The 15,960-nt window shown below is 45.0% G+C and overlaps 1 protein-coding gene and 1 long non-coding RNA gene across 3 annotated transcripts in view; one reads left to right on the top strand and one right to left on the bottom strand.

The window, feature by feature from the left end:
* The window catches only part of LOC142496503 (uncharacterized), a 46,377-nt gene extending 34,935 nt beyond the window's left edge, over positions 1-11,442 (bottom strand). The window contains exons 1-2 of the long non-coding RNA XR_012802023.1: positions 11,311-11,442; positions 8,851-8,965 (exon numbers count right to left, since the gene is read on the bottom strand). This is a non-coding gene — a long non-coding RNA (uncharacterized LOC142496503). The remainder of the gene's footprint in view (positions 1-8,850; positions 8,966-11,310) is intronic.
* Positions 11,443-14,292: 2,850 nt separating this feature from the next.
* GPR153 (G protein-coupled receptor 153) overlaps positions 14,293-15,960 on the top strand; it is a 66,928-nt gene continuing 65,260 nt past the window's right edge. Inside the window, exon 1 of one of the 2 annotated variants that reach the window (XM_075604969.1) lies at positions 14,293-14,545. The gene's annotated coding sequence lies outside the window, so the exon portion shown is untranslated. Of the gene's footprint in view, positions 14,958-15,960 lie in introns of both variants that reach the window. The other variant, XM_075604968.1, reaches the window with a different exon arrangement.

Below are 15,960 nucleotides of genomic sequence, written 5' to 3'. Positions count from 1 at the left end.
AGTTTCTTTCTTGTCTTTGCAGTTTGTATAGAGCTGCCAGCAGGATTGTACGACGCTTTCTCTGATTTGTTCTCAGAGGAGAATGTGGTTTGTGCAACTGGAGAAATAATCTAGCCCAATTTTCACCACTGCAAACAGCACTTGCATTTGTAAATAAGCAAATAATGCATATATAACTTTTAATGAATTAGGAGAACAAAATGACATTTTTGTAAACACAACCCAATGTTAACAGCCTTTATTCTAATCAGCCTGTGATCTGAAAAAGAATTAGGGGCCTATGCAGTAAGCGGTGAAAAGCCACTTATCGGCAGTTTTTCAAACTCGCTCAATTCTAATAGCCCCGATCAGCTTATCGAGGCTGATCGCCGCTCTAGAATTGAGAATTCCTCTCCAAATCGCCTCACCAGGAAAAGTTGGCAAGAAGGTGGTGAGAAGCTGCCGATAAGTGCCGTCTCGCCTCTTTGAAAAAAAAAAGGAATTTTTCTTGCATCGGATTAATGCCGGGAGACTCCAGAGCTGATATCCATTAATACCAGCACCGGAGACTCTCGGTATGAATCAGATGCATAAAACATGCATTTACAGGCAACTGCATTACCTTAGCGGCTAACCGCTTAGGCAATGAAGGGGTAACCACCAGTGCCATTCTTATTGTGGGTAGCGGGGGTGGGTGAAGCTGGTATTTGGCCCTTGGTGTGTGTTTAGGCCTTGCGGGGTGGTTGCAGTCAGACTTAACCCCTTCATTACCATAGCGGTTAATGTATGTATTAAATGTATTGTTTGGCTAGTGGTATGATTTATGTAATTGATTGCCTAGTGGTTTTAATGATGTTTATTGAATGCCTTGTGATTTCATTTCTTTAATTGATTGGCTAGTGCTTTTAATTTAGGTAATTGATTGGTTGGCTAGGGCTTTTAATTTTTGTTTCTTGCGGTTTGGGTGCTTGTTGTATATGTTTTATTATTGTGTATTTTGGACATTCATGCTTTTGTATTAGGGTGACCATTGACTGCTATAGTAGCTTATCATGCCCATATTATATGGGTATAATGTACTACAATGCCAATCAATGGGTACATGGTGGGTATAGTGGGTCCGGGGTGGGTGGTTAGGTCTCCCGGGTGTGTAGCGGGGGATGGTGGGTTAACCCCTTAATTACTATAGCGGTTATTAACCGCTAAGGTGATTAAGGGGTTTGGGGCCATTAGATTGTATTTTTTATGTATTCTTTCTGGCAATGGAGGACATGGCCCTGCAGTATGCTGACGAGGACGCCCTTCAAAATGGTAAGTAGAACGGTTTTATTTACTTTATTTATGCTGCTTGGCTAATGTTTTGTTTAATAATGGGCAAATGATCTGGATCCATATCAATATCTGGATAATTATTTTGCACATTACTGTACTGTATGTGTTTGGGGAGGGGGACGTGTATTTATTGAAATGGAGGCCATCTTTATTTTTTTTTACAACACAAATGGTACCGCAGGCCCACGTGGACCACCCGATGACTCCCGGACACCCGTGGGGAACACCCGGGGACTCCCGCCGGCCTTTGTTATCAATCACGTGTTCAAATAAATAAATAATGGTTTTATGTGTGGCACAGTGGGTGGGTTGTGTATTGGTGCTTACTGCATATTTTAATGTAAATTTTATTATTAGTGTAGATGAGCAGGGGGTCTACAGAGCAGAACCGTGTTGTTTTGAGGTCAGGGGGCCCCCTGCTTCCTTAGATACAGGCCCCATTATGGGGTGCCGGTATCTCCTATGCATGTAAATGTCCCACGTCATGTGACGGGACAACATAACGGGGCCTCTATCTCGGGAAGCAGGGGGTCCTCGGACCTGAAAACAACACGGTTCTGCTCCGGAGACCCCCTGCCCCTACTAGTAATAAAATTTAAATTCATTTTTTTTTATTTCGGCCGAGATTTGCGCAGAGAGAGGCGGCTCTCTCTCTCGCTCTCTCTCTCTCTCTCTCTCTCTCTGCAGCAGAATCAACTTGCCAGGTGAGCACTTTTCAGAGGGTCGAACATCTCGTCGCTGGCTACCTGCCATGTTTGCAAATGTTGCTATCATTGGTATTCGGGGCTTTCTGCATACCGTGATAGCAACACTGTCAAAAATGGCGATTTTTTTCTATCGGATTTTACTGAACGAGGCCTTTAGTCTGGATCATGATCCCACTGTTGGCTTTGATTGGTTAGTAGGTAATATGGTACAAACCCTCTGCCATAGGAAAAAAAACCTCTTGGTAGAGAGCAGTAAGGGTGGTTAATGCACAAAATTAGCATTTCAGGCAAGAAAATGCTCTGCAGGTTCAGCTGCATTCATTTATACTTTCCCTAAACAAAAGGCGCTACTGTGAGCACGAAGTGCATGGTCATACTTGGGAGCATTCTAAAAGGCACCATACATTTTAAAGGCGGTTAACATTTCCCCTACCATACAATTCCCCTTCAACAGTCCTGCTTATTACAAAGCCTGACAGCCCAGCCACTGTGCCAAACCATCTGTTTCCTTATCGAATGCTGCCAGCATACACTTCAGTGTGGATAATACAACCGCACAAATAAAATAAATCCCTGTCACAAAGAGCTTACAATCTAATCATTTTTATTCCAAAAGCACACTGAAAAAACATGACCTATTTAAGATGCCATTCAGCAGACACTAGTATTTCCATTGATGCGTATTTAATGTGCTTTTTTTCTTGCCAAAAGCAAATTAACCCTTTTGATGCTTTAAAGCCCTGCTATGTTATGCTCTGTGTTGCATTGCAGATTTCAGCCTCAGTGGTAAAACTTCTGTACATAGGTAGCACTCACTTAGTGTTATTTAACACTTGGTCATTAAATATTATTTATAATTGTTAGTGAGCAGTGTGCAATACTCTGTGTTGTTGTTGTCAGTGGTAAAAGGGATTAAAAGTAATCATAGGAGGTTATTCATTAAACTATGATAATGCTGACTGGGGCACTATCGCATAGCAACTGTTATTGAATTTAATTAAGAGTTTCCGCCTGATAGTGCCCCAATCGGCATGGACATAGTTTAATTAATAACTCCTACGGTCACCCAGTAATTACTCATAAGAGAACTGTCAAATTCCAGAGAGGTTCTGATGTAACAATAATGGGTCTTCAATGGCTAACCCTGACAATGCGAGGGACGGAGACATCTGGTAGGAAAAGCATCCATCCCACCAGTTAGTATTTCAGACCCATTCCTAATTATTTGATAATCATTATATGGAATTTCTTGTTGATCTCCCCTTAAAAAATGATGGTGGAATTCAAAATGGGCCCTGTATTGTGGTGATTTTGTGCACAAAAACTACAATACAGAAAACAGTCTTTATTGTAGACTTCTATCCCAGGTGCACTAACGGGTGATATCAAATCGACATTTCTGTGCTCAAATATGACCCTTCTCAAGATACTACAATATATAATGATGTTTCATATAAAGAAATGTGGTAGAAAAAGCATTTATTCAGTCCCAGTTAGTATTGCGAGACTCATCGCTAATAATGTTACAATCACTACATGGAGTTTGATAATTTAATTCTCATGTGGCCTGTGTGTCTCTGAGAAAAGTAAAAAAAAGTTTTTTTTATAAATATCGACCATTTTCAGAGAAAGAAGAATGTGTGGGGTAGTTAAAAAGAAGCTGGATATCTTCTTGCCGCACTGTTCTAATAAAGTCTTACACCAGACATTATAGCATTATTAACTGTTTTTATTTGCAGGTTGCAAATGCACAACGTTTCGGGGATCTCTCTTCCCCAGGTAAATATTGCACCCCCGAATCGTTGTACGTTTGCAATACAACAAAGTGATCCAGAACTCACTGGCTCTTTAGAAAAATGTCAAACAAGGAATATGCCAAAAAGAAAATTTAATATGAAGACAAAAATATATAATAACTTGGAACAATGTTACACATGCGGGCAATAAAAATGGACCCTAAATAAAGTGGTGAGGGGAAAACACAGGGGAAGGGAAAGGGACAAGGAAAACCATAATGGGAAAAGGTGGAGGGGGAAAACAAAATGGAGGAGGGTAATTATGGGGGCAATGTTTCGGGGTGAAGACCCCTTCCTCAGGCCCAATCCCTCAGGTCCAGAAGGGCCAATGGTACTTCCCTAGACCCTGCATCCCCAACAGACTATGCAAAACCCAAAACAAGGAAAACACCGAAATAAATGAAAAAAAGCACAGGCTCAGTAAATAATGTCCAGATCCAGCAAGAGGTGCTGCACAAAAAATATATAGTCAAACAGTAAAGTCCTCAGTATGTGAAGCAAAAACGATCATTCTCTCTCTGTCTCCTGCTGCTAGGGAATGGAGGAGACAGAGAGAGAGAGAATTATCGTTTTTGCTTCACAGACCAAGGACTTTACGATTTGACAATATATTTTTTGTGCAGCAGCTTACATCCTCTTGCTGGCTCTGGACATTATTTACTGAGCATGTGCTTTTTTCATTTATTTCGGTATCTTCCTTGTTTTGGGTTTTGCATAGTCTGTTGGGGACGCAGGGTCTAAGGAAGTACCTTTTGGTCCTTCTGGACCTGAAGGAACGGGCCCTCCCTGGTGTGGGTGCTTGGTCTGTTACATGGAGTATCGCTATGAACAAACCTTGAATAAGGTGGAGTGTGTTTTGAAAGACCACCCTAAGAAGGTATTTTCTGTAACTGTACCTGATAGTACGGGGGCACATGTCAACAAACCAGACCCGGAGCATTACTACTGAGTAATTAGGTTCTCCATGTTGGGAGTGACCTGGGGTTTTCATGGAATGTTGTGATGTAATCAAAGTTATATGCACTGTAATACAGAAAAGTATGTATATTTTACATTGTGATTCTTATACTGTTGTTATTGATTCTCCTGTTCTGTTTAGGATATGCATCTGAAGGTTGGTACCCGCAAATTTCGGTCCCAATGAGGACAGGGAGTTTCCACCAGAAGGAGAGTGTAGCCAGGACTGGTCCTTGGCTATCAGTCTGCCCTCACTGGCAGTAAGCCCTGGTAAGAGCAGGCCTGCCAGTACTTATCATACTTATCATAGGATTTCCTCACTCCCAGCAGTGCCCTTGAGTGACAGGGAGAGGAGGTGGAACCAGGCCTGGGTTGCCCAATCCTGGGACAGACCTGGTGCCTTCCTCCTGGCTATACTTCAGGGGAGTGCCGCCCAAATTTAGTCAGTGCCTCTTCCCACTTCAGAGAGGCAGGTCACAACACTGGTTTTATTAGATTTTTATTGTTTATGTATGTTTTATGCATTTGATTTTTGTTTCTTTTTTGCTTCTCTGTATTGATATGTAATTGATGATTATGTTTCACTTGATGTGATTGCCCTTGTTGCTCACCTGATTGGATGTTCATACTCCCTGTGCCAGCCAATGTGTGAGCACAGTGGGGTATTTAACATCTCGTGAACCATTGAGTGACTATCCCTGAGGAAGTAGCCTTGCCGCTACGAAACGCATAGGACTGTCACTCTTTTATTTTTCTTAGCCTGTGATCTCCCGGTAGAACCCAGTATGTTCCTGTATCGAGTCTGACGCTCTGTATACGCGACGCTCCGTGGAGGAGCTTGCGCGACTAACAGTGACATCATTGACTGGTCCACTGCATGCAAAGTTTCTACTCGGGCTCTATATTGATCTGTGATATACAGACAAGCAGTACGTATGGACATTTCGAACCAGTCACCAATGAGATGTGACTATTACACCATAAGGACTTCTAATCCTCAGTTTCCTGGTACTTACCTGACCGGAACGATACCATCTTGATAGAAGGGACGCCAGCTCCGAGACGGATCTTTTGTGCCACTACTGAGAGAGGCCATCGCCACTGACGAGCCGTGACGACCCCCTGATACCATCGCCACAAGATGTTTTCCTTTCGTGTACTTGCCTGCTGACTGGTAACCTCTGTGTTTATCACAGTCAATGCTTTTACCCTATTTATCTGATGTTTTAAATTGATAAAACACATTTTTATGTACTTCACTATGTGCGTTTTTGCGCTGTTTTCTTGTGTTTTCGTTCCTATAGTGCAAAGGGTGTGAGCCACTCTATTGATACGGCTGCAGACGCTAATCTATTCACCTAATACGGTTTTGTATTTATTATATATTCATTATTTCCCTATATTGGGCATATGGGTATGCACACTTGGTTGATTTGAGTCACTATTTGTGTCTTATCACTATGAAGTTTTATTAGCTGCGCACTTTTAATCATATTTTCTGTCCACAACACAGGTTGTAAAACATACAGGACACCCACAAGCTCATATTGAACCCCCAAAATAACCACAACATATATATAAGCATATAAGTGTCACAGAGGAGTGCTACTGAGCATGGCAATATATATATTTAAAACCAGAGACATAACATAAAACACAGACAGAGCTCAGTGCACATCCAGTAAAACTTATACACAGTACAGTGCCTAAATATACATGTATAGATATCTATTAAATAAAATGGTCTTTTAGTTTAACATTTTGGCCAAATTGTTGTAAGCCCCTGAGCCACTACACGGCAGACCACATCTCTAGGGTCCCTAACACTAATATGAATTCTTAATAACCTGTGCATTACCAGGAAGAATGATTTATAATAAATCTGTCAAAATTAGTTGCAAAGTTCTAAGTCTGATTGAAGCTCCCACTCTCAGGGGAACTTGCTTGCTTGCAGTGTGATTGTGACAAATCTAATACAGAGTGCTTTTCCTGGTAATGTACAGGTTAATAAAAGCTTCAATCAGACTTAGAACTTTGCAACTAATTTTGACAGATTTATTATAAATCATTCTTCCTGGTAATGCACAGGTTATTAAGAATTCATATTAGTGTTAGGGACCCTTGAGATGTGGTCTGCCGTGTAGTGGCTCAGGGGCTTACAACAATTTGGCCAAAATGTTAAACTAAAAGACCATTTTATTTAATAGATATCTATACATGTATATTTAGGCACTGTACCGTGTATAAGTTTTACTGGATGTGCACTGAGCTCTGTTTGTGTTTTATGTTCTGTCTCTGGTTTTAAATACACAACACAGGTTGTCTGAACATTGGGTCTTCTCTGTGCCTCTTCCCCTTGGGGGAGAGTGAGTGTGCACCTTTCCTCTGCTTCTGCTAGAGGTGCAGAGAAGAGCTAGGACTGCTGCGGGGGCCTTTGACCCATAGTGCAGGTCCAGGGACCATCCTACAGCTGGATATCCGAGCCAGAGACTGCATTGGGCAGAAGCCTGCCGTGACTGTCAGTGCTGACCATTCTTGTTTCATATACCTCCTGCCTGTGAGTGATCTTACTGGGGGGAGAGGTGATCGTTTCTATCTTAGGAGATCGCCTCCATACATTTGGAGCCTACGACAGATGGAGGCGCTGCACTGCTAGAGAAGTATGCTGGGTATGTACCCCAGAATCCTGTCCTTTGTCCACACAAACATCAGCGGACAACTCAGCCCTCCTGCTTACCAACATTTAGCATGCACCACACACGCTGTAATGACAGAAACTCCCATCGGGTGGGGGAAACACCGTTACACTACTATAAATAACTTCCGGACACTGGCTACAGAGGAAGTAACCATGTGGTCACAAAACATAAGTTCACAAAAGGGGTTAACTTACATTTTAAAATACCTATTTTTCTCCGTCTCCTGTGATTATCTGTGCTAACCTGGTCAGTAAATTTATTACTCAATAAAACAATACGTTTTGAAGGGTGAGTGGGGCCAGATGTACCAGAAATTGACCTGGTAATGACATTTGTATCTTCAAAGCCTGTTGTATAAATTCCTAAGACCCTCTGGCTAGCAGAAAAGGTGACGAATGAGATGGTGAGGGTAACATTATTCTTAGGCTAGGTCCCCGGTGGTGATGGCGGCGAGCGCGCCCGCACACCAATCACTCACCTCAGCAGTGGCAGGCCCCAGTGTCTTCGTGCGTGTTGGCTCACGCAGTGCGGTGGCGCATCAGCCAGCAGGGGATACAACACGATTGTGTTCCCGTGCGGCAACGCGGTCAGGTGTGCACTGGGAGCCAATACAAGGGCAGATATGGGGAGCCAATGGGAGCGCAGCTGTGCCCCCCATTTGGCCACGCCCCCTGCACCTCCCATTGCTGCCTGCAGATTGCGCCAGGCGCGCATGCAGCAGCCTCGCACCGGGGACATAGCCTAAGGGTTACAGGGAGAGAGTTATAGTATATTTAAACTCTGAGTCATTTCAGTTTAAAAAAAATCATTCTCTCTCCCAGCCTTAGACTGCGCTTAAAGTGCCCGGCGACAGCGACACGACATCGCTCCGAAACAAATACATGGACTCTGTCACAAGCGCTTATAGTAAGGGCGACGGAGCGACGGAGCGACCAAAAATGTTGAAATCGGGTAAATTTGATTTTTTTACAGCCTGTCGCCAATGTGACTGTCTCTAAACCAATCAAATTGCGCGGCCCACCCCTTTTAGTGACATCACTGGCCTTGTCGCCAGTGACGTCGCTAAAAATCAAATGACAACTTTCGACAGTGGTGACGGCGACGGGTGACGTCATCGGTCGCGTCGCCAGCACTATAAGCGCAGCCTTAAATGTCACAAGAGATTGATTAGTAGGATTAAGACACACCCACAAAAGGTTGGCCTGTCCTTATGATATAGGCAACAGTTGGGCATAAAACCCATGCATTTGTGAATCAACTAAAATTCAACGTAGAGGAGTGTTGTTCATAACACGGGAATTCTCATTTTTTAAACTCCAAGTCTCTCCAATAGGAACGCTCCTGCTCCAGTCACGTGGTTCCCCGGCTCACACTGCTTACCTTCTGCGGTGCTGTGTAATGGATTCCTGCAGCTCCCACACTGGCTGAAGACATTTCCGATGCTGACACCACCACAGGACCGCTGCTGCTGTTCCTACATGTCGTCTGTCGCTGGCTGAAAGGTAAGAAAGGTAAGTAATAAGATTATTTTCAGCTACCCTGACATTACCTGGCACCGGGATCACTTCTCAGTTGCAAAGTCCGGGTAATGTCCGGGTAGCTGAAAATGTGCCGGGTGCTCGGTACATCATTACCTGATACTTCTTTTTTTTTTTACTTTTGCCAATACTTGCAAGGAAAAATAAAGATGGCTGTGTTGTCACCCAATCAGAAGCTACAATGTCACCTGACAATGATGTTGCAGCTTGCTATTGGTCACCAGAGTGACCATATTGCTTTTACCAGACAAGAAATCTTGTAAGGGAATTTCAAAATTAAATATCTCCCAAACCATCAGAGCTTGGAATGCTGCAGTTCCGCTGGGGGGGACCCCGTGTTTCAGATAAGTAAAGAAATATATTTGTAAAAAAAGAAGAAATCCAGCATGTAATGGTGCTTTAAGTCATCAGTTTATAAATGTGCTGAATGTGTGACCTATTGTGCCTATATATGCTCCCTGTTAACTGTAGGGAGGTAATTGAAATGCTCAGCCCTATACCACTTTTTTCATAAATTGTCTGTTAAATATATACACTAAACAACAACGAATATCATAAAAAGTATAGTAGGCCTTGAAACTAAAATGAAGCAGTCAGAACGACTTCTTTAGGTGTATTTACTTGACCCTGCACCCTGATGCTTTGTGTGAGTTCAGGAAAACTCAAATATGTGAGAAAGGGCAAACGTTTATAGAAGCAGGCCACAGATATAATGATGTACTGTATATGTTGTGTCCAATGTTATTGGAATGGGTTAAAAACTGCACTGATTGAAAAGCGCAACAAAGCGAGTTTTTTGAGAATATGGCTATGAAAATGTACGTTATTATCATTGTTTATTTGTAAACATATTCCGCATCGTGGAACAAGGGGGGATACAGAGATTAGAAAATCACATAAACAGAGCTACATACAAATACGGACAAACATGCGCAAACAGCTACAAAGAGGCAGTGAGAGACCTGCTCGGGAGAGTTTACAATTTAGACGTCTCACCATGAATTATTGGAATTAATGTTTAAAAATAAGATTACATTCCGATGTTGTCATTTAAAAAAAATCTTACCCAGGCCGCTATGGAATATGCTGCACTGGGAAGTGGCTTTGTGGCATATTGAACGTAGGCCACATTCTATTCTACGGCCTAAACCAGGGGTAGCCAATCCTTTTTTGAGGGACGGGCCAATAAATGGACACACATTTTTTGACAGGCCAATGTCCGACAGCCATCCCTCCTCCACTCTCAATTCCACCCCTCCTCCTTTCTCACTAAACTTCCCTTTCCTCCTCTCATTCAATCCCTCCTCCACCTCTTACTCAATTCCCCTGCCTGTTTTCCCCCCTCCTTTGTCACTCAATTCCCACTCCTCCCCTCATTCAATCCCCCCTCCTCCTGCACTCTCACTCAATCACCAGTCCAGCTCGCACTCAATTCCCCCTCCTCCCCTCTCTGCCTTTCCTCCTCACTCCCCCATCTTCTCTCACTCCCCCATCTTCTCTAACTCCCCCATCTCCTCTCACTCACTCCCCTCCTCCTCTCACTCCCCCCTCTCACTCACTCCTCCCCTCTCTCACTCCCCCTCCTCTCACTCCCCCCCTCCTCCTCACTCCCCCTCCTCCTCACTCCCCCACCCCTCCTCTTCACTCCCCCTCCTCTCACTCTCCCTCCTCTCACTCCCCCCTCCTCCTCACTCCCCCCTCCTCCTCACTCCCCCCCTCCTCCTCTCACCCCCCCATCCTCCAACTCTCACCCCCCCTCCTCCTCCTCTCACCCCCCCTCCTCCTCTCACCCCCCCTCCTCCTCCTCTCACCCCCCCTCCTCCTCTCACCCCCCCTCCTCCTCTCATGCCCCCCTCCTCCTCTCACCCCCCCTCCTCCTCTCACCCCTCCCTCTCCTCTCACTCCACCCTCCTCACTCCCCCCTCTCTCACTCCCTACCCCTCACTCCCCCTCTCACTCCCCTCCTCCTGTCAATCCCCCCTCCCCTCTCACTCTCCACTCGTCTCACTCCCCCCTATCATCTCACCCCCCCTCTCAACCCCCCCCCTCTCAACCCCTCCCCTCTCAACCCTCCCCCCCCCCGTCCTCTCACCCGCCCCTGTCACGGAGACCAGATTTATCAACACATTTATACCGGGATCATATGATTGAGCAAACAAGGAGGTAAAATAAATTGTAATGTATTTCAGGAAAAGACAAACACACAATGTAACACAATTTACACTAAAAATACATTTACTTTGGAAATCTGGGGTAACACAAACTACCTTTCCTAGTTGTAGGAGCTTATGACCAATCTTACCCTAGTAACTGTTGCAAAACAAACAGCAAAATAATCGAGGGAGCTTTTCCTTCAAGTAGCCTCTTCCTGCTGGAGACTTGTAACTGGACACTTAGCCTCTGAGAATCTTAGATGACTTACCCAGAGCTTGAATTCTTGGAACACACATTGAATCAAACCTCTGGGATGGTGACAAGCTGTCTTATACACTTTGGGACAGGCAGTCCAACAGCTACCCCTCTCTCACTCCCCCTCCCTCTCACACCCCCCTCCTTCTCACCCCCCTCCCTCTCACCCCCCATCCTCTCACCCCCCCATCCTCTCACCCCCCCATCCTCTCACCCCCCCATCCTCTCACCCCCCCATCCTCTCACCCCCCCATCCTCTCACCCCCCCCCATCCTCTCAACCCCCCATCCTCTCACCCCCCCATCCTCTCACCCCCCATCCTCTCATCCCCCCATCCTCTCACCCCCCCATCCTCTCACCCCCCCATCCTCTCACCCCCCCTTCCTCTCACCCCCCATCCACTCACCCCCCCTTCCACTCACCCCCCCTCCTCTCACACCCCCTCTTCTCACCCCCCCTCTCACCCCCCTCCTCTCACCCCCCCTCTCACCCCCCTCCTCTCACCCCCCCTCCTCTCACCCCCCCCCCTCCTCTCAACCCCCCTCCTCTCAACCCCCTCCTCTCACCCCCCCTCCTCTCACCCCCCCTCCTCTCAACCCCCTCCTCACTCCACTCATCTCAACCCCTTCCTCACTCCCCTCATCCTCTTACTCCCCCCTCACTCTCCCCTTTTCCCCTATCTCCTCTCACTACCCCCCTCATCTCACTCCCCCCTGCCTTCTTCCTCCACTCCCGCCGCCCCCCAAAATTTGCCGCTTTATGCGTCTGCCTACATCGCCTAGTGGTTGCACCGGCCCTGTCTTTAATCCTGCTTCATCAATTTATATTTTTTCATGAGAAAACAGATATCAGAGATATAACATAGACTAACCTGTCATTCTTGGTATCAATTTAATCAGCTGAGTTCCCTGGTAATAAATAAATCTTTCACATAATATTTAGTAAATTTGCACAATTCTGGAATCTCTTCCTGGCCACACACCCTGATTCTACAGAACACCAAGGAATGTCTTTCAAGATAAATTAGTAGGTTTCTTTATTTCTGCTGTCTCAAAGATGTGGGGCCATAATTCAATCCCCCCATCATCCCAGAGAAGGCAATTGTCAGATAATCTCTCCTTCTGAACAAAGATAAAACCCAGTCTAGGACTTGATCTGCCATAAAAACAATTCTTTGTATTTTGAATGTACACTTGAAATTCAAAATAACTGTTTGTGTGCCAGTTCATTAAAATACTGAATATGGTCATGGTATTATCATAACATAGACCATGATTAAGCCTGATAAAGGGGCTTGAAACGTTGTTCAGTTTGCTATGGTAACAGTGTGTGTCTGCAAACAATTCTATCTAGAATTTTGTATTGATTATTCTGCACATTAAAAAAAGAAAGCTAGTTGATGCCCTAAAGGAGCATGTGAGTGCATTTTTCTCTATTCTTTATTTTATTACTGAGTGCTGATCCAACCAGATATTTCACGAAAAAAGAAAATGCCTAAGCAGAATCTGCAACGTGGCTCTTGGGAGTATTCCTGGAGTGACAAAGTTTAAATTAAATCCCACTTCTTGAGAAGCACATTTAAACAATATTACAGCACATTTTTTTTTTTTTTTAACATAAGATTTAAAAAAAAAAAATCAGTTCTGTAGTATTAGATCATTCTTACTGCATTTCCCCCCAACTCTTAATGCTATTTTGAATGGGTTTCAATATACTAAGCATCCATTGAATTCTATAGCAGGTTTTAGCCCACCTCCCCAGCAGTGCAAGATCTTTGTAACACTTTCTGGATTGATCCCCAGTTTGAGCTGTAAACTGTAAGGCCTCGTTTTTCGCGGTGTGCGCGCGCACGTTTGAAACAAAGTATTTAAAGTCAATCTCAGTTGTCAGGGTAGAAGATACCCTGTCGCCGAAGTACGGAGTTGACGCTTGCTACAGTTTGCATAAACAACTCAAGTTGTTTTTTCAAGCTGCAGCAGCGTCACTGGTACTTCGGCAGGCAATCAAATCATTCTTGAAAATGATTTGAACAGAGCAACACCCATCCCTAAGCTGATGTCTGTAGACCCGCCTCCTCAACGCTAGCAAAGGTCTGCTGGGGATGATGTGTACACATCGCCCAGCAGACTGACGCGCGCACACGCGGACGCGCGCCCTCCACCTCCTGTCTCTGCCACCCTGAATGAGGCCTAGCAATAGATAATGTTACCTTAGTAATATAAGGAGAGTGGGAGAAGGAGCGGCTCATTGAGTAAAGACACTGACTGGCATTGAGAGTTTGAAGCAGGGGAACCTGGCTTCAATTCCTGGTTCCTTGTGACCTTGGGAAAGTCACTTTATCTCCCTGTGCCTCAGGCACCAAAAACATAGATTGTAAGCGCCACGGGGCAGGGACCTGTGCCTGCAAAATGTCTCTTGTAAAACTAGCAGCGCTATACAAGAACATGCTAGTATTATTATAAGGATACATTGTAGCAGCCGAGTTACATGGATTTAAGGGTTGATTGCAACTAAAATGTTTGTCACACAATCAGGATTTTTACAGATTTATAACAGGAGCACCAAACAATTGCCAGTTTAGGTAAGAATGTAGAATAATACATTGCCACATGCTTTACATATACAAATAAAAAATTTTAAAAGAAAAGGGGGGTATGTATGTCTTTATTTATATAGCGCCATTAATGTACATAGCGCTTCACAGCAGTAATACACGTGACATAATCATATGAATAACAAATAATACAAAGAACAGATCATGGGAATAAGTGCTTAATATTGTTCATCCAACCAGTTTCTAAAAGGGATGCTTAAAATAGAAGCTCACCGCCCTGCTGGGGCTGCCCCTCCTGCTGTACTCTAGCTGTCTGTCTTACATTAGCAACACTTAGTTGCAATTGAACTAGACAGCCAGCTCTTTTTACACCTATTCAACGAAATACAAAAAAAAAAAAAAGTTGCCAAATCCTACATCTCCTTTATCAGATAACAAGAAACCCGCTTGCACCGATGTGGAAGTGACACCCAGTGTCAAGCATGCGCTCTGTTCAACCCCTTCCCACGAGAAGAAAGGGAGAAACAATGAGAATGATGAAATAAATAGAAGAGCATTTGGCTGGGGGTGCAAGGTGAGTGCTCCTGCAGTGATGAGGAGAGGGGGCACATTGCTCTGGGTGGGCTGAGCGGGAGGTGGGAGATTCGCCCCGCAGCGACATTACAAAAGGGGGGATACATCCAGCTGCTTTCCCCGGGACAATGGTTACCTATCGGAACTCCTGGGCATTGGCTGAGGGGAGAGCGCTTGCAAGATGCACCGCACACATTCACTTGGCAACTCAAGCAACCCCGATCTGTCAGCGCGTTGGATCTGCTGCTCCTGCTGCTCCTGCTGCTGCTGCTGAGGTTGCTGAGGTTTCCCACGAGGCTGCCCGGGGAGCTGCTATTTTGATCTGTGTGTTGTCTGCCTCAGGGATCCGGAGTCCCCTATTTTAAAGGGAAATAAAGGGATGTTCCCTGCAAACCGAGTGCGATTCTCAGCAGGTAATAGACACGGCTTTGTATTTATTATTTCTGTATCGCTGACGGGGACGGAGAGTCAGAGGATTTGCTCTGCAACAAGCAACCGATCGACAAAGGGCTGACATGACCCCGTGCGGATAACAGATCGCCCCCCTAGGAATCACCATGCGGGGATTAAAAGGGTGGGTTGGCGTGGGGGGTCCACGCGTGTTAGGGAAATGTGGGGTGGGAAATAACAAACAAAAAAACTTCACGCTGGTGGAAAGTAGATGCATCCCTTTGTCCTGGGTTATGTAACGGGGTGGGGGGAATGCATGGAGGATGGAAGTTGGGGTACGGGGGGCTGCACCCCCCCCCCCACCCACTGGATTAATACATTTTTATATTTATATGTTTGTTACTGATGTGGTATGTACAGCACCCCCATCCCCAAAAATATTTCCCGTCCTCCTTCTCAGGTGTGATTAGGATAATATATACATGGGAATGGCATTATTTAGGGGAAGGGTCTGAGGAAACACCTCTATTGTGCTGCATGTAAACCCCGGGAGATGCTTGCACCGCGCTGCAGAAACGACGTGCACCGCCTGTGTGCTGGGAGATAGTGGGGGGAAGGCAGGTTTGTGGAGCTGTCAGACATGTGAATGTGCTCCTCAGTAGTGTCTGTATTTGTGAATACTTGTACGGGGGGTCTCGATTGAACCCACATGTGTTTGGTTTCACAGCAGGGTGCAGTTTGCATGGGGTGCAGCACAGGTGTGCGAGGTGGGTCTGGGAGCTGGACCCTTGGGTGTGAGGGCAGGTGGACGCTGCACTGTGACAAGTCATGTGCATTGTTACAGTACATGAAGAGGATAAAGTCATCTAGCACCAAAGTGACCTAAGGAAAGTCACGTGTAGTATGTTTAATCATAGTAGCTGATTCACACTTTTTCTTACATTTCATGTGTGTAACTTTGAAAGCAGCAATCCCAATAGTGGGTTTATTTATCAGCACTGACACCTTGTTAAATGTACATATATA

Source organism: Ascaphus truei, chromosome 6, assembly GCF_040206685.1.
Source record: "Ascaphus truei isolate aAscTru1 chromosome 6, aAscTru1.hap1, whole genome shotgun sequence".
Lineage (NCBI taxonomy): Eukaryota > Metazoa > Chordata > Amphibia > Anura > Ascaphidae > Ascaphus > Ascaphus truei.
Note: the sequence above shows the minus strand (reverse complement) of the source record. Positions and strands in the feature narration are given on the sequence as shown.